The 25724-nt window shown below is 39.4% G+C and overlaps 1 protein-coding gene across 1 annotated transcript in view; it reads left to right on the top strand.

Annotated features, from left to right (window-relative positions):
• The first annotated feature begins 23787 nt into the window (after positions 1 to 23787).
• The window catches only part of SLC2A9 (solute carrier family 2 member 9), a 130650-nt gene continuing 128713 nt past the window's right edge, over positions 23788 to 25724 (top strand). The window contains exons 1-2 of the mRNA XM_066995643.1: positions 23788 to 23837; positions 25409 to 25481. The gene's annotated coding sequence lies outside the window, so the exon portion shown is untranslated. The remainder of the gene's footprint in view (positions 23838 to 25408; positions 25482 to 25724) is intronic.

The raw sequence follows: 25724 nt of genomic DNA, 5'->3' as shown, positions 1-25724 counted from the left end.
GCCAAAAGTTGTTGGTGGTGTCCAGAACCTTGGAATACTTTTTTTCAAACTTTCCTCGAAGTCTTTATCACTGTCACCCCTCCGATATTGGTTTGGTTTTTATTAAGCTTTCCTTTCTGTGTGGATTTGTATGTTGTTTTTCTTATTAGTCATATTTCTAATGGTTAATTGTACAGCAAATAAAAATTCTTTCACTGGGCCTTTCACTGATAACTTACAATGTCAGATGTATCATGTTATGTTTTTGTAAAGGGGGAACAAATAGTGAACGTTTATTTGGCTATATAAGCAAAGCACCTCTTCCAAAGAAACTGCTGCCCTTTCTGGAGCCATCTATGTGGAAACAGATCTATGTGGAAATAGAGCCTTCACTGTTAGGTTGACTATAAAATGTATGTGTGGTAACAGAAGCCACTGGCTTGGCTGGACAAATTGTGATTGTTTCAGCTATCATATATCTATATTTTTTCTGCATTCTCTTTCCCACAACCCTGTTCTGTCTGTGGCAGCTTATGACAAGATGCTCTACAGGCCTCTTGACCTCTTTAAAAAAAAAAAAAGAACAAAAAAAACAACAATAGATGGGATGTGGACTGATTTCTACGAACTCACAATTATTTTCTTCAGTAGTAGTTTACAGCTGCTAGTGCCTGTGAAAGGAAATATGAAATACTTAACAAGAGTATGGAGTTAAGGCTGTTAATAGGAATGCAATGACAAGAAGGAAAAACAAAACACTTTCTTCTATTAGAAAGCTAGTTGTGATTTTTCTTTTTTTAATGTTAGTTGAAGCCCTGACCAAACATGACTTCTCAAGCCCATTCAGGAGTAAAGGTTTCTGTTTCAAGCATGCATGTGCTTTAATTTCTAGCTGGCAGTTACTTGAAAGCAGGTTTCACTTCACCATGACTGGCAGCTTGCCTGCTTTACAGTGAAAATGCGGCTTAATTAGGCCAGGGATAGATTTAGAAAACTAACATGACCAGCAATTCCTCATGAGGCTGTAGTGCATGGATTCTCCCCTCCCCCTTCAACATTGCCATTTAATCCTCTTTGCCTCTTCCATTTCTGCTGTGTTTGTACAGAACATTGGCCTTCCAAGAAGTTGGTCTATGCTCTCAGCCAGAAACTAGCAGCAGCTGTTCTGTGGAATATCACCAGCAAATCCCAAATGACATCTTTAATTGGCAATGGGTAAACGGAAAGGTAAAGGACATCATAAATCATTTGGACATGGAAGTGTTTATAGAAAGTGAGACACACGATGGTGAAACTATGCATAGACTTGCAATGTGTTGTGGCATGGCTGATCTGCTAAATGGTTAGTTTTTTGTTTGCTTGCTTTTAAGCATTACGGCATCTTTTTGGAGTGAGGGTATCTGCCTGAAAATTTTATTCATGCGATTATTGTTCTTAAGCAAAAAGCCAAAGCCATGGGATCCTTCAACCTGGAACTGAATATTTGAAGCTACGTTTCTAAGCAGAGAATCCAAGAATTTCTTCGGCTGCCCATGTTAGTGTGCCACTGCAGATACTGTTTCAGGGTTGTGGCATGAGAAAGGATTTGCTGATCGAATCATTTCTCAGTGATAAATTTAGCCATGGCTATATCTATGATGAATGTGTACTGAGGAGAAAAAGGTCCCTTCCATGTGCCCAGGAGTGGGATGACAGTTCAACTGGCCGAACTGAGAACAAGTGGCAAGTTCTCGGATATGCAGGAACTGCTTGGGCTAAGAGAGCAAAGTTCCTTGAAGAGACTTGGGCATGAGGCTTATTAGTGAAAGAGTAAGTGCATGTCTTTTGCCTACCACAGAAAGTTCATTTGATTTTTTTTTACTGAGATGAATTAAATCAGTTACACCTATTCATAGCACAGAGGTATTGGTGACAGGGACAGTGACGATCCCCTTCATCTGGTCTTATTTCCTACAGGAAGTAGAGCTATGAGCAATAATACATCAGGTCAGCTGCGTGTTTTGTTTTGTTTTCCTAGTCAAGTCATAGAAAGCATACACCAAGGGAGATTACACATCCTCTTTGAGTTATCTCCTCCAGTGAAGTTTTTCCCAATGCCCGACCTGAAATTCCCAAGCCTCATTACATGGTGACTGTCCCTTGTTACATGTTCTGTAATCAGGCGTAGGCTGAACAGCATGGTAGTATTGCCTCCCTGGAATAATTTACTGTTACTTCCTGGCCGCCAGATGGAAGTTCAGTTATTGATTGGTGCTTAGAGCCCAGCGGTCCATTCTCCCAGCCCACATACCTCAGTTTTTAAGTAAAACTGCTGGGGGATGAGGTGCATGAATAAAGATGTACTGTATTTGCATGCTGATGGTGAAACACCTAGCTGTCAAGTGTGATTTGCATATGGCAAGTCAGGGTAGACCATTTCTTTGTCCTGCAAGTATTTAGGATTGAACTTCAAGGGGATGTGCTCCTTCAGCTGTCCAGGGACTAGTGAAAGCTAATGAGCCACTAGTGCTCTGGATCTTCCTTTTATTCAAGGTTGCACCTGGGTACATCAGCATTTTTCTAGTCATCAGGCCCCTCCCATGGTAAACATGCTTTTTTTCAGGGATGATAGATAACTATCTTATAATCACACTGGCCAGCTATCTCAAAAGCTTTGGGTGAGTCCCATCACAATACTATGGACTTGAATGCATCCAATTTGTAGGTGTTCCCTAACATTTCTTCCTCCAAACATTTGCCCCTCTCCTCTTCAAATCACATTGGTATTGGAGCAGGGCTGTCTGAAAAACAAGGCCAAAAAATGTGATGAGTACCTGAGCCCTTTCCTACATCATCTAGTGCTAGGTTACTTAACCCATTTAACAACAGCCTCCCAGCTTTCCTTGAAATATTCAAAACATAAAATTGGTGTGTGCAGTTATATCTGAGGCATTCCCGTATTTCTCTTTTATAACAAAGACAGGAGAAGAAACTGTTAACTCTTTGTGGCCTAGTTGCCTGAGTCTTGCAGGAAATGCACTGAGTTTGAGGAGTATGCCTCATTTTCAAACTTATTTTGAACTTCTGAAGTACTTAATCATGTAGCTGCTGTAACAATTGCAGCCTGATGATGGGAGGCTTGCAGGTGGCTGTAGGATCTTGCATCAAGTTGTATAGGTTGTAGTTCACACTAGCTCTGTATAAACTAGGCTGAGAGAGAGAGTTACAGAAGAAAAGCCAAGAATAGCTGTTTTCTTCTGTTCTATAGGTTAGCTGGCTATTAAGTGTATGTCCCTATGTAGTCATTAACATCTACGGTAGGGTTATTTGCTGTGGGTTCAAACCAGCCAGCATGCACTGTGGGGAGTCAGCCCTGAAATGTCCGTGACTCAGACTGGTTAGTTCTGATTTCCCCTAGAGAAAGATAAAAGTTGTGAAGTGCGGCTTATCTGTGATGCCAAGAGGAATTTCTTCTTGGATACCCAGGAATGCTTGTCAGTCCAGATTGCCTGGTCTGCATGATTTACGGCAAGTCTGTTCCACATGAACAAATGAGTCATCCATATTTAGCAACCCCTGAAAACATGGCTTATCAACCTCAGTCAGGCTGAGATGTCAGGGGCTCAGACTACCTGAGAGCTCCTCGATGTGTCAGCCAGGTCCCAGTGCTTGACTGTGGATTTGCTTTGCTCCGTAACACTTGCATAACATTAAAATCGGAAGGGAGGGGTGTCCTCAGAGTAACAGTACCCTGAAGCACTCATAGCCAGGGGTGAATAACAGGCATTTGTGCTGTGATTCACACGCTCTGATCGTAGGCCAGAAGTGATTTTTGGGTTGGCATACACAACCTGTGTTTTCCTTAGCTTTTTGGTTTTATGCAGTCTGTAGCCTGTGCGTGGCCCGTGCAGCAACTTGCTGCTTGCTGCACCATGCTTCCTCTGCACACAGCATGCTGACCTGCCAGGGCAATGCTGGGATGCTGCAGCTCTGCAAAGTTCTCAGCATCACTATCAGTGCAGAAACTGTGGTTGTGGTGACTGTACCCAGCCACAACCCCACAAGGCAGGAGTAGTGGTGTGGGATGGGGAAGTAGTGTGGAGAAGTTGCTACAGCCAAATAAGTTGGTGCAAAATACTTAGAGACAGTCTTTCAGCAGATTTCTCGACAGCATCTATATGGAGATGGAAAGAGGCCCTTACTGCTGAGTTTTGCTAATAACCTTCATGGAGAATCCCGTTCCAAGTAGTTTAAAAATAAATAAATAAATAAATAAATAAATAAATAAAAAGGAAAAAAAATCTTTGATGTGCACAGCAGATTACGCGGTACCTCAGTTTACAACCACAGCAACACCCGCATCATAGAAAAATGTAGAGTGAAACATCAAGGTAAGAAACATCAAGGTAAGGAAGGGGTTAAGACATCTCATCAGATCATTCATGTATTTGATGGTTTTTAGATTTAGACAATAAGAATGACAATGATATTAAGTGCCAAATAAAAAGGACTAGTTAGTAGTTACATCTTTGCAAGTAGTAATTCCTATGTTATAGGGTGTTATTTAGTCCCTAGAGCTGCTCTACACAAAGGAGAATGATATTTTTTAGTATTAGAAGTCATAAAGGGTCAAAGAACTTTTTGACAGTTATCTTTGGTAATGTGGTGCATGCATTCCCTAAATTACTGGATTTAATCCTGGCAGCACTGCGAGGAGAGGCACTTGCTCTGTGCCAGCCCTAGCCCAGGAAGGAGTGAACTGCCAGGAGGGCAAATGCTGTGACCTGCCAGGACACGGCTCTAGCACCAGGTGGCAGAGTAGCACTGGCAATTGCATCTCCCACTTCTGCTTTTCCACCTATTTCCAGCGGATTGCCATATCCCCACTGACACTTCGAAATTACTTCTGTTTCAGAAATTACTTACCTACCTGTTCCCGTGTGTGATTTCAATTTGCAGCATGCACAGTAACAGGGATAGTTCACAGCTCTGGCCAAACAGCCCACATCTCAGTTATGTTTGTGTGCCTTCTACCCAGCTTTCTGCTGCTGCTGTTCATTTACACAGCACTATCAGTGAGCAAAGTACCATATAGCAGGGCAGTGAGTCTAACGGGGAAGAAGTCTGTCTGACAAGGAGCTGAGAGTCAGATCAGTAAATTACCATCTGACCATCATCAGATCATCGTGTCAGATCAGTAAATTACCATCTCAGCAAAGAAGGCCCTTTCAGTTACATACTATGTAGAAAAGTACAAGGATTACTAAAGGGCTGTAACTTATGCAAAAAAAATGAAGAGCTAAAAAGGTAAATAGTATCAGAAGTACATACTCATAATTTTAACTATATGTAGTATTTATTTGTTTAATGATAAGTCTGTAACAATCATTTCTTATGAAGGCATAGAAAGTGATGTCTGATCAAATTTGAATCCAAGAGAAGATGAGTCTTCCATTTGTAATGCAGGCAAGAGGAGCTGGTGGGAGCGGCAAACGGGGAAGATGGTGGAAGAAGGTAGATGCACTGGAGCTTTGGCACTTGTTACTGTAAGGGCTGAGCAGTGCTAAGACAGTCAGTGAGGTGACTGATCAGTTAGGAGAAACTCAAAGCTGAAAACAGTGGTGCTTTGTACAGTCACTTTTATGCTGAAACAAAATATGAACCAATGAGTCCATTTATCAGGGGACCATATCATCTATGACTTACCAACACAATGAGTTAAATCAACTCCTTAGTTATTGTGGTCAGCATAACTTGATTTATTAATATCTAGGTTAACAGAGAATCAGTGGGAGTAGAAGTAAAATCTGCAGTATATAACAAGGCAGCAAAATCAATTCTACAAAGAGCTGGAGCTGGAGAGAGTTGCTGACCCTTCCCTGATAACCGTGAATGCCCAGAGAACGTCACAGCTGGACTGCGCAAGAGTTGGCCAGCTGAGCCAACAAAGGACAGATACGAAGGAAAGGTCTTTCAAGGTGGCCGGATTACACTCCATGGCGCTGCCAGACAGGTGCCATTCACGTCTGTGGGCAGCCTACTGCAGCTGACTGGATCAGTTGTGCTGCAGAAATGAACCTTTCTTTATCTGAAATTCCATAGTCCTAATTTGTGTTGTAGCCATGCCAAAGCCCATTCCACGTGCCAGTGGTGTACACTTGAAGGGAGAATCCCATTTACACAGAATCACAGAATCACAGAATCGAAGGGGTTGGAAGGGACCTCGAAAGATCATCGGGTCCAATCCCCCTGCCAAAGCAGGCTACTTAGAGCAGGCTGCCCAGGTAGGCATCCAGACGTGCCTTGAATATCTCCAGAGAGGGAGACTACACAACCTCCCTAGGCAGCCTGTTCCAGTGCTCCGTCACCCTCACCGTGAAGAAGTTCTTTCGCATGCTGGTGCAGAACTTCCTGTGCTCTATCTTGTGGCCATTGCCCCTTGTCCTGTCCCCACAAACCACTGAGAAGAGATTGGCCAAATCCCTCTGTCTCCCACACCTCAGGTATTTATACACATCGATAAGATCCCCTCTCAGTCTTCTTTCCTCCAGGCTGAACAGACCCAGGTCTCTCAGCCTTTCCTCATAGGGAAGATGCTCCAGGCCCTGTATCATCTTGGTGGCTCTCCGCTGGACTCTTTCCAGGAGATCCCTGTCTTTTTTGTACCGGGGAGCCCAGGACTAGACACAGTACTCCAGGTGAGGCCTGACCAGGGCGGAGTAGAGGGGGAGGATCGCCTCCCTTGACCTGCTGGCCACACTTCTTTTAATGCACGCCAGGATCCCATAGGCCCTCTTGGCCACCAGGGCACACTGCCGGCTCATGGTCAACCTGTCGTCCACCAGGACCCCCAGGTCCTTCTCCTCAAACTTCCTTCTCTTACAGTTTTGAGTCACATTCCTGTCACAGCAACCGGGACAGGAGTACAGATTTTATATGATCTGAGTTTTGTGCCTCTTACCTAACACTTGTGCTTTTCCAGAAAAATGTCGTTGGGAACTTTTGGGGCCTGTATCACAAACAAGTATCAGTTCCCACTAGCTCAGCTCTTGGCAGCTTCAAGGTGTTTTCACCAAATTCTTCCCAGCAGTGGTCCTGCAGAGAACAGACATGTCATACTCATGTTGGATAAATGGCTGAAAGGTACCGATCATTAATAGCAAGTAGCAGTAAACCCACAGCTCAGCTGGAATTGAGAAGTGAGCCTAGTCCTGTCCCAGATTCCGGAATTCACAATGGCATTTTCAGCTCCTTCTCAGCCATGTTCTGGCTTCTCCAAGATGTTCTTGGATTCTGTTTTGATTGGGCTTCTGATGCCAACAATGATTATAATCTAGTACCTTTTTCTAGGCCCCAGCCTCATCATGACTTTTGATTGGTGTATCTTTCTTCAAAGGTAGATGGCCTCCCCGAGATCAGTTTTCCAGACTGAGAAATCAGGCCCCCATTTCTAAAGTATTCATATTAGATGCCTGTTTTATCCCTTATTTTGATCAGGGTATGGCTGGATGTATGTGTGGTTGTTTTCCCATTCTGCATGCTCCACCAAGAGGACAAGACCTCATCAGCCAGCTCTCGCTTGCTTTAATGTGTCTGTTTTGGTTTCCAGAAGGTTTTAGCCTGTTATCACAAGGTCCTGCTAGAGCTTTGGAAATGCTATCCTGAGGAAGAAGTTACTTAACTTAAACTGTTCAATCCATAATATCTTTACTTGGTCCCTTGGAGTAGTGCCTGAATGGCCTCACCAAAGTATTCTCTTCCATAAGGTATCGGATGGACAGATCAGATGATTTCTGTTCCAAAGCTAAAGAACTACTGCCATGTTCATGAAAGAACAGCTTGAGATAAAGCAAGGTGTGTGCTCACACAGCTGTGTGCTCCTGAGATCCATGGAGAGTCCGGTGGAACACAGCACCCAGCTGACATTGCTGTACCATTTTTACAGATATACTTATGTTAACCCTTTTTTTAACCTCTTTTCCTTCTGCCACATGAAGCTCGGAAAGGGTAAGACTGGTTTTTGAATGATTATTTACAGAATGGCAAGTTTGCCTTCCCAGAAATCATTCTGTTCAAGCCACTGTATAGCCTTAACATTAAACTAATATAAATATTAACCTCTGGGAGACCTGCATTATACATTAAGCAATAATGCTGCAATACTGTGTTTTAGGTTATAGCATTCCAATCATTTACCAAAATGTATTAAGTTCTGCCAGGTATTTTTAACTTTGTTAATTTTAAGGAAAAGAAATGCAAATTTGGACAATGGGAATCTGAGTGTCAAAAATAACATCTCCTATCAGTGTTTTTTTAAATGGTGCCAGATTCTGATAAGTATAAGAGACATTCTTCCTGAGTATGAATACGCCTGTTTGGTTTGGCAGCGGGTTGTAAAGTTCTCATTAAATCATTATACTTTAGATTATTAGATTATGATGGCAGCACAAAAAATGGCATGTGGATACTTCTAAGAGAAATTAATATATAAATCACAATTGTCCTAATTCGACTCACAGTGATTTGATCTCTCCATAGAAACTAGGCTCTTAAAGGGATAAACTAAGTTGTATTTTGACTACTCTTTTAGGGGGAAGTCAATAGGATGAAATTATTTGATTGTAAAATCTTTCTTTTTTACCATGACCTAGGCAAGCCCTGTATTAACAACAGTGCACTTACTGGTATTCGTACTGTAACAGAACTTGATTTTAATCCTGAATTCTATACCTAAAAATCCCCTTCATCTATTTTTATATTGGTTTGTCCATTATTGGCTAACGCATGACTTAACAAATATCCAGGTGATGTCTTTCCATCACCAGCAGGATGCTGGTGCAATATGTATTTCTGAAAGAATGTAGAACTGGTTTGCACTATTTATTTATCCGTTTACCTCCTTGTTTTGCTCTGTCTGTTTTGCTCATTATGAATACTTGCCATTTCATTAAGGAAAAAGGAGCACCAGCAATCGTGTTATGAGTGTTTCTGGAGGTTGCCTTTCAGAGATGCACCAATGGTGTGCCCACCTCCCCTCCACAGCACAAGAGGTCTGACTTCAAAAGCTTGCAGTACAAGAGAAGCCTAGAGTTATTCTACACCTATGTATTTTGCTGTTGAGTCACATAAGCCTGTCTCATGAGCACGCAGGACTGGTACTCTGCCAGTACTATGCTTTGCCAAAACTGTGTTCTGTGTAGTACAAGTAGCTATTCATCAAGTGCAACTGATGATATCCTGGTGATTTAGTCAGGTTTATCATGTTATGAAAGACAGGCTTTTTTCTTAGAGTACTGTAAGCGGAACAATTTCCTGTTTGCTACTCAACGTGATCACACCATTCCCACATCTCTTCTGCAATCTGTACCACCACCATGTTACACCTAAAACCTACATTAAAAGCATTGCTCCATAGCAGTAGATGTTATGGGAGAATCGTACTTGATTTTATACTAATGTTACCATATTTGTCACAGCAATGTCTTCATACTTCTTTTATCATTAATTATATGATTTCTTCTCTTAGGCAGGAAAAAGCCATCTCTGTCATTTATTACCTGAGAAGACGGTAATGTGTCATGCTAAAAAAATTGTTACAGGAAACAATGCAGACCACAAATCTGTGGGCTGTTGTTTGCTTCCCAGTAACCCCTGATGAGACAGCTCTCTGGGTGGCATATCTCACTGAAATTAGGGTCAGAAGGAACTACTAGATCATTAAATTTAGCCTGATGTATATTCAAAGGCATTTAAATTTCACCCGGCAATGTCTTGCTTGTTACATATTAAGTTTTCAGGTGATGAATCTACACAATTGTCTGGTGCTTAACAAAGACTGCCCCTCCCTTTACCCCCAGCAGAAACACTATTTCTTGCTCTCACCAGGCCCAGCAAACCTAGAGGGCAAATACCCTATGGCTGTATACATACAGCAAAGTAAAGCAGGGACAACTCCATACTGCAAGACAAAACAGGGACACACGGAACAGATTGGTCAGGGGCAATGTGGTGCTTGGATTTGCACCTCTCCTGAGCATTAGTTTCTGGGCTCCTAAAACAAGATTTTGAGTTCACAGTGTCTGAAATAATACATGTGCTGTGTTGCAACCCATCAGGGGCATAGTCTGATTGCCTGACGTGACCTGGGTGTGTTGTATGCCTTCAGGAGTCACCTGAGGGTGCAAAGTCTGCTCGGATAATGTTGAAGGACTTGTGCAGGGTGGAGGAGACAGACCTGGCATTTTTTTGTACATAATGCCTATTGGGAATGCTCCTTCTAGCCTGCTGTCTCCCTGACAGGGAGGCCCTGTGGCCATGCCACGTACTGACAACGACTGCAGTGCTTTAGGTTGCAGCCTACCCCTGTGCTATTTAGCAGCATTCCCACAGCTTGTAACTGTGCCAAGCAGCAGCTCTGATTTAGGGAGAATGTTATTCCAACTCAGATTAAGGACCAGCATGTAAATGGGACCAACAGTCCCAAACACAGCAAGATCGGCATGTTTTTTCACTCCGGACTCACAAAACCATGAGGAAGTAAGAGAACTGGACTGGATGTAATCCCAGTTCCTTGAAACACAAACTGTGAACTGCCTTTTGGGATTTTTGGCAATACAGTCTACCATACTGTTTGGTCTTTCTTTTGCGATAATTTTTAAAGACCTTATCAGCCAATATTCTCCAATTCATATTTAACTCTAGTTTCATTCAAGTCAGCCACTCAGCAAAAAACGTGTGACCAAATCAAAGCTATGAACGTGCAGCAAGTTAATAGAATGTAATCTTTACATAACCAACTGAAGTACTGCCTCTGGCCATAGTTATTCATTAAAAGGTGAAGGGTATTTCCCTTTGAAAAACATGCTACTATATATTTACACCTTCCTAGCCTTCTTATGTTCTCAAGGGTTTTGCAGCAGCTTTGAGTCCAGTTTGCCATTGTATTAGATTATGAAATATTTCTCACCATGAGCCTTGAATATGAACAGGAGAAGAGTTAATATAGGAATTATTTTTCAACATAATCATAGAATCATCTCCCCTTTGCAGCTTGGTAACCAGCCAGGGCAGTTCACTGGTACCTGATTCTCTACTCACTACAGAAGGGATGAGCCTGTCCTCATGGTGAGTCCAGGTATCTTGTAGATTAACACATTTTTAAATAGCTGTTCAGGGTCCCACTGTTGGTATTAAAACCACAGCTTGTACAGCACTTAATATAAAAAATTACCTACATATAGCAAGAAACAACACCTCTGTAGGGCAAACCAGGTTACTTGTCTGTGCATTTTTTTTCCCACCTGTCTCAAATATTTACAGTTGGAGTACAACTGTGAGGTCTTCCTTATCAATGAGGAGCAACAGAAATTCAAAGCGAGGGAAAGCTATGGCATCTTTGAGCAATGACAGCATATCAAGATTAAGACAAGTATTGAGATGAAAGGTTTGGTGGCAATGCTAAACCAGGTTACAGGTTGAAAAGGCTCATTAATTTCGCAATAAAATATGCCCTTTGCATGTAGGTCAGGAATGTACTTCCTACCCTTAACCAATCCCAATTCCAGTATCATGACCCTCAACTGCAAGGTTTTCATAACAATAATGAAAGTTAAATGAAAAAACATGAGAGTAAGTGCTACAATTTTAAAAACTTGGATTTCTTTATCAGTAGACAAGAATTATGACTCTTGTCTCGTGACATTTTTTAGTATATCAACATGTTATAGCATTTGTCCTTGTTACCATGATCAGCCCAAGACTGTCCCAAGTAAGTTATATGACAAGATGAAAACGGACTACTTTATTACTTGTGCAATTAAATCACACCCGTTATTGCATTTTGGTTCAACAATTAAGCTTTTTCTAAATACTGCTGAGGCCTTATTCTAGATAAGACTGAGGAATACCTCTTCCACTTTCTGTTTTTCCTTTTAAAGAAAAGTCAGTGCAAATCAGAACAAATTTTAAGTTTTTTTGAGACAAAAGTGAAAACCCTGTCAGGGATTTTGAAGTTATGTGCCAAATCTTAAACAGGGAATCCTACTGATAGTAGATATTACATATATGCAGCTGCAGCTGGCATTTGTAAATACATTTTTAATGTGCTATTATTCCTAAAATCTTAGACAGGAGAGGATGAGCCCACATAACATTATACTTTGTTATCATATAAACTTTACACTCTGTAATGGATTGGATGCATCTCTGTATGTCACTTGGTGCTAATGTATGGAATAGTATTGGAAAAATATTGAGTTGCAGATTCTCTCCAACTTGCCAGTATAGGCGCTGAACTTCCCCAGCATCACATCTGGAATAAGATGGCATCCTTCCTTCGACACTGAAATGGCCAGCAGCTCTTCAAAGAGGCTCTGAACCCGGAGAAGAGGCCAATATATATTTGGAGGGATCTTTTGTGAAAGCACCATACCAGACACCTTCTTTCCTCCAAGCAAACAACCATTCCTATAACAGTGAGCAAGGAACATTCTGAAACCGATCCTTTTTCTCTGCATCTGAGCTGGTGAGGGAGACAAGATACTTCTGGTAGCCTGTGAAGAGAGTCAGGTATCTGCAGAAATAAACCTACATTTTTTAATATTTTAAAATTCATAAATATATATGCTTCTATGATAGCTAGACAGCTGTAAATCTCCACGAAAATTTTGTATCAGATTAAATGTCCAGCAGGTTCATAACTTTATTATGTTTTCATCCTTGTTAACACCAATCTGAATTTTAAAGGGTCCAAAGAACTAAGTATAACAAAGTCAAAGAAGCAGATAAAGAAAACTCCAAACCTGCAATTTATTAAGGGAGCTCCTTTCTCACTGTTTTTCAAATTGATCTGAAAGACTGCTTTTTAACTGAAATGTAAGAAAAGACGCAGAGGTCATTGTGTAGTTTATGCCAGTGACAAAATCTCCGTTGATTCAATGGACCAAGGATTCATATAAAGCAGTCTCATTTTCATTAATTTGTATTTCATCATCCATTGAAAATGATGGAATCATAAACCTCAGGTCCTGTTGGTTTAGATGCTGTATAACTGTGAAAGATCTAATCTCTGTCTTTCTCTCTCCAGAAGCACACTTAATAATTACATGTGAAACACAAATCTACTTAAAAGAACTCAATGTAGCATGACTCAGAGGCATGACAGTTGGGCCCACATAAATTCTTTGCTGTTAGGAAACTCTGATTATATTTAACAAGTTCCACAAGTGCATTCGAGGTAAAACCTGGGGTTATGAAAGTCGCGGTTATTTTGGAGTCTGTGTGTAACAGGAGAAGAATGCTGCACTCCTCGCATCTTACATCAGTTCTGCATGGAGTGCTGTGGTGCCAAACACAGATGACTGACCTTGTGAAAATGAGGTTCAGTGCTCCCCTGAGGTGCAGGAAGCTGGCAAATATGCCACCTGGTGTGCTTTGGGGCATAGTGAAGAACCCAGAGGGACATCAGTATGATACAGAGCATGAAACCTTTTTGTCCAGCCATCTTCTCTCATATACGGCTCCATCAGGATACTCCACAGGAAGCCTGTTCTCAAGGGTAAATTTGAAATATAAGAATGGAAAAAGGCCTTAATTTTCTAGAAAAATTGTTCACATTAATTAACAATAGAAAGCCAAGCTTGACTTTTGAACTTGCAAAAGATGTGAAGACAATATTTCCTCGAGAAGCTTAGTTTTAGGGTGTTTCACAAAGAAAACAGTACGGATGCCCTGTCATGCAGTATTTGATGTGAGGGTAGATTTAATCTTTACTAATGAATCAACAAGGGTTTCACTAGAAGACTGTACATATATGATACATTGAATTAATTTTTTCCGGGCTTCACTATCCATGCTTCCTAGCCAGCAGCACTCAATTTTGAGGTCTTGTGACTGAATTTGGTCTGCCAATAGTGTGGAAATTGCCAATTTGTATTGTTGCACCTCTGCTTGAGTGGGTTGTCTGTCACGATCACCATTGACAGAAAGTGATGTTCTACATTTGGTGCAATTGGGAAGAAAATATTGCACATCTTCTTGATGTAGGATAAGGACAGCTCCATATTGACATGTCAATATGCTAGTCTTTGTCTTCTTTTAACGTTGTTTTCAATATTTAAAGTGCAATTTTCATTTAATATGAATTAGAACCCAGTGAAGTGTGCAAACTTCAACTACAAGTGAACTCATGAGAATTTCTCCTTGTTGAGCAGCAAGACTTGAGCATTACAGAAGGTTTGTATTTCATGTTCACACACACAAGATAATCTAATTTTATGCTTTATCCTACCTTTTAATTTGAAGTGTGTTTTTTTCTCTTTTATCAAAAATATTTTTCTTTACAGGATGTAAACTTTGACACATGCCAATTAGGTGGCAGGAAGCCTGAATCAGACCAGGTTAAAACAACTTTTCTATCTTATTTTATTTCAAAATGTTTTCTGGCACTTTCTAGATTTTTTTTTGGAGATATTCTGAAGTTAAAAAAAAGAGAAGGGAGTCCATACTGAAAGTTCAGGACATTGAAAATTTCATCAGGTTGATAGGAGATGTATCAGATCCCTAAGGAACATGAGTATATCACATACATCTGAGCCACTAAGCAGACAAAAAATTAATTTAGGCAGCAAGCCACCTGCCACTTCTGCCTCTGGAAAGTTTGTGAAATGTACGTTTGGCTGTCATAGCCAGTTTGGCATCAGCAAATTTCTCCTACTCAGTGCTGCCCTTTTATATATTACAGAGATCAATCACTACAGAGGTGAATCAATGTAGTGGTGATGCTGATCTTCTTGCTTTACAGATTCTGTGTTTGTTCATTGCCTCTGGCTTTTACAGAAAACTTTTGAGCATATTCTTTATTTTCTCTGCTTTGGGGAAAAAATAAAAAAATAAAAAAAAATCATTAGAGTCTGTCCTGATTCTTCTGGGACATTTACAAAGGAGCTCTTCAAGCATGGTTGTTCCCTTCACAGTTGGGTGTGTCCCACAAGGGGAAGGTGACATTACAGGGTGCTGAGACCTTCAAGTTAAAAAAATTAATGATTAACAGTAATAATAATAATAATAATATATATATATAATCTCACAAATAACAAAATACATTTAAGCATTCCTGGTTTCATCAGGTAATTTTCACATCTGCTATTACATTCAGGAGCTAATGACAAAGAAAACATGTTAGATTACCTTTTATAGAATGTAAAAGACCTTATTTACACTGAAGTACCACTTTAAGTGCAGTTGAAACCCATCTCATTTGCAACATCTTAGGTCAATACATGGAAAGATGTTACTGCCTGTCAAAAATCACGATGGAATTGTCCAAGAAAGAAGGTCAATATATGTTTGACCTTCTTCATCCCTCAACACACAGCATTGAAGCTCCTTTGCTTCCCTGAGGATTCATTTAAAAAGCATTTAGAGCATTTTTTGTGAAAGCAACATTCTAACTTTGAAAGACATGAAAAAAAAAGAGAAAAGAGAAAAGAAAAAAAGAAAAAAAAAAGAGAAAAGAGAAAAGAAAAAAGAAAAAGGAAGAAAAAAAGAAGAAAAAAGGGAATTAAAAAAAAGAAGAAAGAAGAAAGAAAAAAAAGAAAAAAAAACTAAACTAAACTAAGTTAGCATTAACTAAAACAATAACTATTTTGGTGTTTTAAAAAGGACAATTAATGAACCAGGAAAGAAGGTGGTTCAAACCAGCTCCACTCACTAATGAACAGTGTATAAACTGCTCTATTTCTTCTTGTTCTTGTTATTGCTTATTTTTCTCCACACTTCCTTTATCAGAAAGACTTTGCATTTCCTGCTCACAGTTTATCTTTTGAAATATGTGTATAGAAAGAGATAAATACATATTGCTAACAATTCTGAAAGCATTTACTAATTAACAATAGTCTGGAAGAAAAGGAAGAGAAATGAAACAGAAGAGACCTGCAGACTGGTAGGATTAGGATTTTTAGGTCAAAGCCAGTCACAGGTCAAGGCCAGCCACAGGGTTTTGCCGTCATCAGGATATGCAACTGCAGGAGACTCAGGGATGTTCAAGGTAGAAAAAAACGATTTTCCCCAGGCAGTTGTTTCCTGAAACTAATATGTAGTCTGTATATTAATCCTGTAAAAAAAGGAGTGGTTACTTACTTCTTTGACGTTTGTATTTGCTCTTTATGTCATATACTCTGTGTAAGAGGAAAGAAATTCAAGATGTGGTGGTGGAAATGCCCTTGGGAAAGTAGCGGAGATGGGGATAGAGTTGAGTCACGCTCTAGCTGTTCACATTAGGTCTGTTACTCTTCTATTTAGCTTCAAAAAGCAATGTCATAGTCATCTTTAAACATGACATACTTTAACGTTATGAATTATTTCATCTGCTAGCAGGATTCATCAGAATACTCTCATAGTTAACCTTTAAAGCAAAAATGAGACTATTTCTGAAAATAAGTTGCTTTGGACTAAATTTTCATTGAGAATCAGCAGAGAAGGATGATGGCAACACTCTCCACCGGAAGACAGACTACAGCACTGTGACTGGATCATGGTCTAAGATGGAGGAAGCCTCTAGAGTGGTTTCTTGTTAGTAAGAAAGGCGGGAGACAAGAAGGTATATTAACATCGTTTTCAAGGAGAAATACTGTGGTTAAGGCTTGTACAATGCTCTAATCTCTTAACCGGGGATTCCTTCCAACAGTTTTGCAGTAAAACATTCCTGATGTTTTTATTTTGAGTAATAGACTCAGCAGCTGAAGTGGAGGATGAAAAATTTTGTTATTTCTGCAGATAGACATTTTCACATCTTGATCCTACTCTGGCCTGCCAAGTATGCACCTATGGGCTTTTTTTTGGCTGCAGTGTTTCTGAAAGTGCTTTTTAAATGCAGATGGAGACAGAGCGGAAGGAAGCATTCTTCTTCCTAAATCATTTGTTAGGTAGCTTATTGCCACCTGTGTTCAGGAGCACACTCTTCCCATTTGAACATTGAAACCTATTTAAAGCTCAACAAGCAGCAATGTGAATAGTTCTCTCACTATTTACAGTGTAGCTTCTGCCCTAGAAACTGTGGCCAAGTCCTGTCATTTACAAGGAGTTATTCTACAACTAAGAAGCACCTGATTTTACACATGATCTTTTAAGGTGGAGTGGGAGAGCCTAGGCCTAATTATATTCTCTGCATAGGGTTGAAGTATCACATTTCTGAATCTGATTTTAAAAGACTGTGATCTGAGATGATGACAAATCTTATCTAAGTATTCATGGGTCTGAATCTGGTAAAAGGTGAGTGAAACGGCTGCTCCAGTTTATGTTAGCTCTTGACAACTCCCACAACCCCACTCTCCAGCTGAGAACTGACTGAACCAAGTATTTTTCCGTTCCCATGCCCAAAAGCCGGACTATGCGGAAAAGAACAGGGTCTCTCAGGAAAGAAGATTCCTAGAATTTTCCTAGAAGTGAGAATATGGAGTGAGGCAAAGACTGCCACAGATTACCTCCATGCTGTTCCTTAAACAGCCTGAGGTTGCCACTTGATTTACAGCAATGTCTGTTTACTTTTCACCATTTGTATTCCCCCACCCTGTGAGGTCTCCATCGGACACAACTCCTGTACCAGCCACGTTCAGGGGTGCTTCCTCAGCCACCATGGGACAGTGCTCCTGTTGCAGAAAATAAAGATTTATTAACAAGTACACCGTGACCAGTGAAGCACTCGAATTGTCAGGAGTTGGCATAAATCAGAAAATACATTATTTTAAGCCTCAGAAAATATCTTGGAGCAATAGAACATTTCCAGGATCTGAACAAAGAGACTAAGTGTTAGAAGAGAAAGGAGTACAACATGCACAGAAAGATTTTGGCAGGAGAGATTAAAAAAAATAATAATAATAACTAAGAGGGTTTGGTCCTGAGCCAGACAAAAGTTCAGCAAAGGAACCAAGCCACGCTTACAGCAGCCAGATAAAAGAGAGGGTACCTGGCTTTGCTGGGCCTCAAGAAAGGAATCAGAAGTGAAGGATGAATTGCACTTTGGAAATGGGATGGTTTCTAAATGACCTTTAGTTTTTTGTTGCTGTCTTGACAACAAAAACAAATAGAATATTAAAATTTAAAAATAAATCAATAAAAATGCAAAGATTGTCTCTGTGCATCCATTTCTTTGCATCAGTCATCTATAAACCAGAGATCATTAGTAAATCAGAAGGTTCAGACTTCAAAGGGGTCTGCGTCGGGCTGAGGGATTACTACTAGAGTCAGTGCTAGGTGACTGGATCAAGAAGTCTTGTCTCTCAGGTGGCAGCTGGAGGCAAGAGAGCTGTTCGATAAGACAGGCATTCATAGCTTCAGGGGCTTGAAACTCTCTGAGGAGTTGGTGGTAGTGTTTCATAACCTGTCAGGGAGTATTCAGCAGGGGATCTCATCCAGATTACAGAGATCTGACCTAACAGTATGTCCTTGGATTATTTTCAGTGATTTGGACAAATGCTTCTCTGTACCATAATGCAGCAAAGTTAGTTAACTTTGCTCCTAAATCCTTTTCATTTTTGTCTTGATATTCTTGAAAGAGAATGAATGTGAGGTAACAGGCAGGAAATCATAAGCCTTAGTAAACAGTTTGAGCCTGCAGATGAAAATTTGAATAATGTAATATATAAAAATGCATTATGTATTGTAATATACTAAATTATGTATTTTAATATTGAATTTACTTGTAATACACAATTGCAGCTATATATTAAAATATCTAATGCATATTAATTATTGTTATATACAAAATGTGCTGATGTAGAAAGCCATAGATTATCCAGCTAAAGATCCTGACATGTGAAATCCCATAACACACACTCATAAACTGCAAGCTAGAACACAAAGTGATCTTTTATGAACTTAGTTGATAAAAACTCAGTGATAGCTCAATGATAACTGACAACTCCTCAGTGATAACTGTGGCCTAAACCCAGCATGAGTAGGGTTTGAAACTGTTCATATTTCATCACTGTATTTTGAAAATAACAGCACTGAATTGTTCCCACACAAGAAACCAAGGTCTGAGTCCTTGGAGCTTCTGTCCTTACAGGCAGATCCTCTTTGCATCCTTGATGAGCCCTAGACCCAAAAAACTCTCAGCAGAAGTCCCCATGTCTTCCACTGAAGCTGAAAGGAAGTGTTTGCTTTTAGCCTAGAAATAAAAGATGTAGGTGAGATGCAATCTACATCTGTCATTCTCATAAGATAAGTATAAACGAGGAATCACTTTTTATAAAGTAAAAGCTCAAGTGTAATTTAAGTGTGTGGTCATTGATGTCAAAGGGAAGAATTGCATATAAAAGAAAGTCATGGCACTGAGTGCAAAGCTTATCATTTTATTGCCTATAAACTGTGGCCTAGCTATTAAAAAAAAAAACCTTTTTGTTTGTGTTTCATTTTATAAATGTTGTCCTTTTTTGTTTTTCTCTCTGTGAGATCTGTTACATGAATTTTTTATTGGAAAGTAGCTAATATAAAGTACTTTTGATGTTTGTTATTACTTTATTTTTGGCAAAATCTGTTGATCTCGCATCAAGAAACAATTAACCATATACCTACTATTCGAACCTACAATCTGGAATTTTCCATGTGTTTGGAAAGCCATTACCAGCGTGCCAGAAAAACAATGGGTAGAATAAAAGTCAATCTTTATACAAAATGGGCATGTCTTTTGCTTATTATAAGAAAACAGTAAGCAAGACTTGGCTCCAAGTAGTTAGTGTTTCACTTGTACGATTACTTTAATTCCAAAGTCATACATTCCCAACAATGACCTTTAAAAAAAACTGGTGTTCAAGACTTCCATTTTGAAAACTGTTTGAAAGTTCCTGATCAATATGATTGGTATATCGTATTGGTAATTCTATTCTTTTTTATTTTTATTTATTAATTATTTTATTTACAAGTACTTTTATTGTTCAAATTTGTCATTCACCAAATGTAGTATGCTACAAAGAATAGGGATTTATAAGGCATTATTATCCAGTGTATGTTAGGACAACTAGGACAAGGACAAGGCTGGTGGGAGACCGAGTCTCTGTGTTGTAGAATTATAAAAGGGTGTATGATTTTGTAGTTGAAGACTATACCATAAAAATATATATAAGAAAATGAGGACTGCAAGTGGTACATTCAACATTAACGTCTATGTCTTTAAGTAGTCAGGTATTTCACTGTGCAAGCCTAAGGTACAGGTGAGTTGAGGGAGAGGGTGGTCATCCCACATTAGTGGGTGTTCGGTATGGGCAATTTCTTCCAAATCCTCATATTTATCTTCCAATGAAGGAAAAAGGGGCAGAGTGGGTTTCCTTGGGTCCTTGTACTTCCACATATTTTGGCCGTTTGGGCAAGTGAGTACACCTTTAATACTGCCAGCTTCAAGTTCAGCAAAGCAAGTAGTCCTGCAAAGCCCATTGCAATAACATATGGGTTTTAGAAAGCTGTAGTTATTCCCAGCCTACTAACCACATTAACTTGTGTTTATATTTTCTCAGCCAAATCTGAGAATGATATGCAATTATCCATAATAAAATCACCAGCAATTAAGAACAGTTGCATTTCCAGTAAACATGTTTCCTTATGTCATTACAAATGCCAAGTCTGACTAACTAGTCCAAGTTCCAGTCGGAAGTGAATACCAAGATCAATGTGCTTACAGAGTGCCCTAATTTTCAATGAATCACGTATACAGATAAAGTAAAAACAGCCATCTCCTCTCCACTGTGGCTAATAAGTACAAAAAATAGGCTACCCTAAAGAGAAGTGTGTTTAAAGAATGAAGAAAATCCATCTATGAACAGGAAGATGAAGTTAAAAAAAAAAAAAAGACAGCCACAATTTACTCAGATATGTAGCCTGCATCACCCCAAAACAGATCTGAAGGTGTTGGGGTCTAGCAGATGTGTTCTGGCATCATCTTCCTCAGATTTCATACTCCTCTTCTTAAGGGAAAAATCAGACATCTTGAGTTCTTCTGCATGCTCTGTGAGAAGGGGCAGTATGCTGGGAGATCTTTCCCTGGAGCAGAAAAGAGACCTGTTGTCTGGACATGGTCCTGGTCAAGCTGCTGTGGGTGGCCCTGCCTGAGCATGGGTTGGACCAGGTGACTTCCAGAGGTCCCTGCCAGCCTCAGCCATTCTGTGACTGGGATGAACAGCTGAAGGACAGCAAGCTGGCTGGGGGTAGAAGAACTACCAGGAGGCCAAAGGCAGAAGTAAAGGGGAGGCAGGTAATTAAGAACCAAGAAAGAATGATTAGAGAGCCAGGACTCTTGTCATGAACAGAGGGCATTGGGTGGCCAGGAGGGCTGTCATCCCAGCTTCTTGCCTGTCATGCCAGGATAAGGGACAGCTGAGTGACACTGTGTAAGAAAGGTGAGGACTTCAGTGGACTAGGGCTCTTCCTGAGTACGTGTGGTATGTGGGTGGGTGCTCAACTACAGGGAATGAAGAGGATATAACACCAATGCTGAATGTAGTTGGACTAGAAAGAGAGAAATCTAAAAACACAAATAGAAGGAAAAAAAAGAAGAGATAAATATAAATAACAATCTAATTGAGTAAGCTATATAATTGCAAAGGAATAAATCAGAATTAGGTTAATTCTAGGGTGGGAACAGATCTTGACTTTCTTTCTGTGAACTGCTCCAGTTTATCAGCTGCATAGTCAAAATAATCTCTAATAGGAAAACAATTCTTAATTATTAAACTCCAAATTTCAGGCCATCATCTAAACATTTATCACAAGCTGTGTTTAGACTGTAGCAATAACTGGCTTTATCTGCAGTGCAGCCAGGGTACAAAATGAAGCAGAAATAAAATACTGCTTAAGGTCATGGAGTCCACGTTACATTTATAATTTCACACAGAGTTCTCAAATATGTCCTGATCCTTCAGCTCCCTACACTTTAATGGGCTTGCTAGTTTAGATCTATCAATAAATCAATTACAGAATGATTTTGTTAGATGCCTGGAATTAACTTCTCAAACTACTATCTTTCCCATGGCTGTGGAATTGCCAAAAAAAAAAATAATAATTAAAAAAAAAAATACGACTTCCAGATCACTAGTAGGCATATCACATATGACAGAAATAATAAAAAAAAAAATACTACTAATAAAATGTGATGGGGAAATATTCTGGGGAAGAATGAAATCCAGGGAGGGAGAGACAAAAAATTAGCTGTTCCTTGTAAATGTGGGAAGGGTCTATTACAATGAGGGTTTCCTTTGGATTAGTTAAAAGCCCAACAGTTCAAAGTCCAGTAGAAAATTATGCACAGCCTGACATATTTTGTGGCTGTTAATGTGTTTTTCTCAAGACTTGATTTCATTCCTAGAATTAATCAGAAAGATTTAGGCTTTGTATATGTGTATTACCCCTGCCAACTCCTGCCTAGATATTTAGACTGGAGCTAAAGTAGAAAGTTGTCAATATTACAATGTCTTCAGTAGCTTTATTGGTTTAACTGCTTTTGCTGTCCTTATATACAGGAAAAGCTCTAAAATAAATTGAAGTATGCCAATTGGAAAGTTCTTTTGGTAGCATAATTTATTTCTCTAAGGGAATTTTTATAATTTACAATGCCAAAATTATGCCTATTAAAAAATGCTTACCATACAATCACAAAATAATTTTGGTTGGAAAGGACCTCCGGAGCCCACATAGGCCAGACTCCTGGACTAGCAATGTGAAGCTAACATCATGCTTAAATTAGGTTGTTCAGAGGCCAGCACTTCTCCAGATACCTCTTCTAAAGCTTCACCAATCATTGTAAACTTTTTTTTTTTTTTTTTTAATGCATATACAACCAGGACTTTCCCTTCTGCACTTGGTCATTGATCATTGCTTCTGAGAAGAATTTAGCTATGTCATGTCTAGGTCTTCCCCCTGCTAGGAAGTGGAAGACAGAAATTAAATTCACCCCTAAGCTTCCTCTTTTCCAGACTGAGCAAGCCTGGAACTCCCTCAGCTTCTGCATTTACGTCAGATGCTCCAACCCTTGGAGCAGCTTTGCAATCCTCACATGAGCTCCCATCCATTTGCACATCACTCTGATGTCCCAGGGGACCCAGAGCTTAACATGGTACTGCAGAGGCATCATCACAAAAAACAAGTCATCATCCATTATCACTTCTCTTGACTTACAGCCCAGTGTACCACTAGTCTTTCTCCTGTAATCACATTTTAAGACATGTGGAGACCACTTAGAATACTAAAGAATTAACTAACCAATTAACGAAAAGCTATTCAAGTTATAATTTTTCTTTTTGAATCTATTTTGGGAATTTCTCTAAATTGTGTGAGTTTACAGATCTGTATTCTTACCTCAGAGTAGCTAAATCCCTACCATAGACTAGAGCTTAAATGTAAAAGATAGGTACTTCTGAAAGAATTTAGAGTTAGCTCATCATGCTTCTACTGAAATCACTGACTTTTTTTTATTTTTTTAATGTTTATTTTGGCCTAATTTTACTGTGTTTGAAATCAAGAAGTTTTGAAAATACTAAATAAACCACAATTATTTTCTTTGGTTAGCTTTGATATAAATTGAATGCATTTTGTATTCTATTTTAAATTATTTTCAACAGCTACATCAACAGAAAAATGCTTGAGGAAATGGGTCCATTTGCCCCAAGAGCCACCAAGTGTGAAACTTCCTCTCAGACTGAGGTCAAGTCCCTCCCCCTCCAGGAACACTTCAGCTGAGGGAATGCAGTTAAACTGCTTTGCTTAATTAGTCAGTTTATCTGAATTTAGGATGGAGTAGTACTATAAAAGAGAGTTAGCATTGCTTAAGAGGAAATGCTGATGATTTAGTGGAAGAGTGTGTAAGAGAAAGGATGGCAGCCTGAATTAAAACTATAGTAAGTAGAAGACTGTATCTAATATAGTTGATGGTTCTCTCCTGCCTTATTTATATATTTACTTATAAACTGAGATATTGAATTGGGGCATACTCAGCTAGTATGTTAAGCATGTATGTATGGGCAGAGGAGATGGGTGGTTATTTTGTACTCTTTTTAACTTTATGCATATTTAGCATGGTGGCATAGGCTGCGATCTACGTAAAAGTCATGACCATGCTCCTTATGTGCTGACTGATACTATCAAAACATTTGTCTCTTATTTTAGATAAGGATTTAACTTACAGGAATTTTTCAAACATAGCTAATACATTTGTCTTGGTTCACATCAGATTCTAGGTTGTTCTTCTGCTTATATGTTCATCTGCACACATCTTATCATCCTTTATTCTGTTCAAATTACTCAGAATACATTTTCTAGATTGAAAAAGAAATATAGCTAAGAAATGATAAATGTTTTTAAAAATATATATAATATACCTTGAAACTCTAAAATATATCTGTTCCTTGACCTGCCAACAGTACTTGCATATCTTCCAGGATGGGTCTCTTCTTTTGGATAACATTCTCATTGCTACAATTGCTGAATAGCTGATATTGTGGTTGTCTGCATTAGCAATAAGAACCCCAGAAGTCCCATCCTTTGAGACAGATAATTAACCACAATTTATTCTTCAATAAAACTTAACATTTACCATAAAATCCCAAAGGTGTATTTTTATTCAACAAAATCTTAATTCATCACATGATGCATAATGGAGCACATTTATTAGCATAATCTAGTCTAATAATGTGACTTCTCACATTAGCATGTATTTACTAGGGTCAGAAAAGGGTGTTAGACCAAGAAATTCTTATGTAAGCCTAAACTCTGTTTTACATGCAGATAATCTTCTTAAGAAGTAGAATAAAGAAACAAACAATGCAAATAGTAATAGAAAGGAGCAGAAGTATCTGTTACATATGTCACATTATGAAATACTAAATATGGCTCATGCTCTTTACAATTTCAAGTGTTTGTGCATAGTTCACATAGTTCTTAAGAAAGAAACTGAGCAGATTTTAATGGCCAGGTTTTTAACTGTTCAACATATAAATGTTACACACTAGAGCTAGGTTTGGGTTTTTACTTCTCTTCTAGGGTTTCACTTATTTGAGTGTAGAGTGGCTTTATACATATGTACAAGGCTGCTGTTGTTTTGGGCAAGGGGATATGGGGTAGAGTTGGTACTGTGCTTTTATAAAGCCTTGTTAGCTCTCCAGCAATTCCACAGAGAAGGCAATCTGATACAGGAGACATCAGTGAACACCAGCATGCTGTCTGTTGTGGTCAGAGGTCAATCACTGGGCCAAATACTTGTATATTGTCTTCAGCTGTGTCCTGCCAGTCTTTATTTCAGCTCAGTTTGATCTGTTCAAAGTGGGTTTTACAGCCCTTTATTCTTACCCTGCTATCTCAACATTTTCAGCGTGTTACTCTTGTTAACGTTCATAGGAAAACTCTCCCTAAGTCTTACTGTTGTGCAGTCTATGCATGGCCTATATTTTCCTATCTGCAGCTTCCTCTACAGGGTCTATAGGAGCACAGTGCTGAGACTCCCACACCAGTGCTGTGAGTTGGTGCAACCCTCAGCCCAGTGGAAGGTAAGGTTCTGGCTCTGTGCTCTGCCCTTCCCCGCCTGTAGCTCTGTGGCCACTGGACCGATGTGGACTGGTGTACCTAACACTGCCTCTTGTCTCTGAGCCAGTTTGGAGAGCTCTCTGTCCTGATCTCCTCTAAATCCGGCTCCAGGCTGGCAAAATAGTTGGTTGGTGATTGTGAATTAACAGGATTATATGGGGTTTTAATTGGCATATTAGGTTTAATTCACTGCAGGATCTAGATGG

The sequence above is a fragment of the Anser cygnoides genome, chromosome 4 (assembly GCF_040182565.1).
Source record: "Anser cygnoides isolate HZ-2024a breed goose chromosome 4, Taihu_goose_T2T_genome, whole genome shotgun sequence".
Taxonomy (NCBI): domain Eukaryota; kingdom Metazoa; phylum Chordata; class Aves; order Anseriformes; family Anatidae; genus Anser; species Anser cygnoides.
Note: the sequence above shows the minus strand (reverse complement) of the source record. Positions and strands in the feature narration are given on the sequence as shown.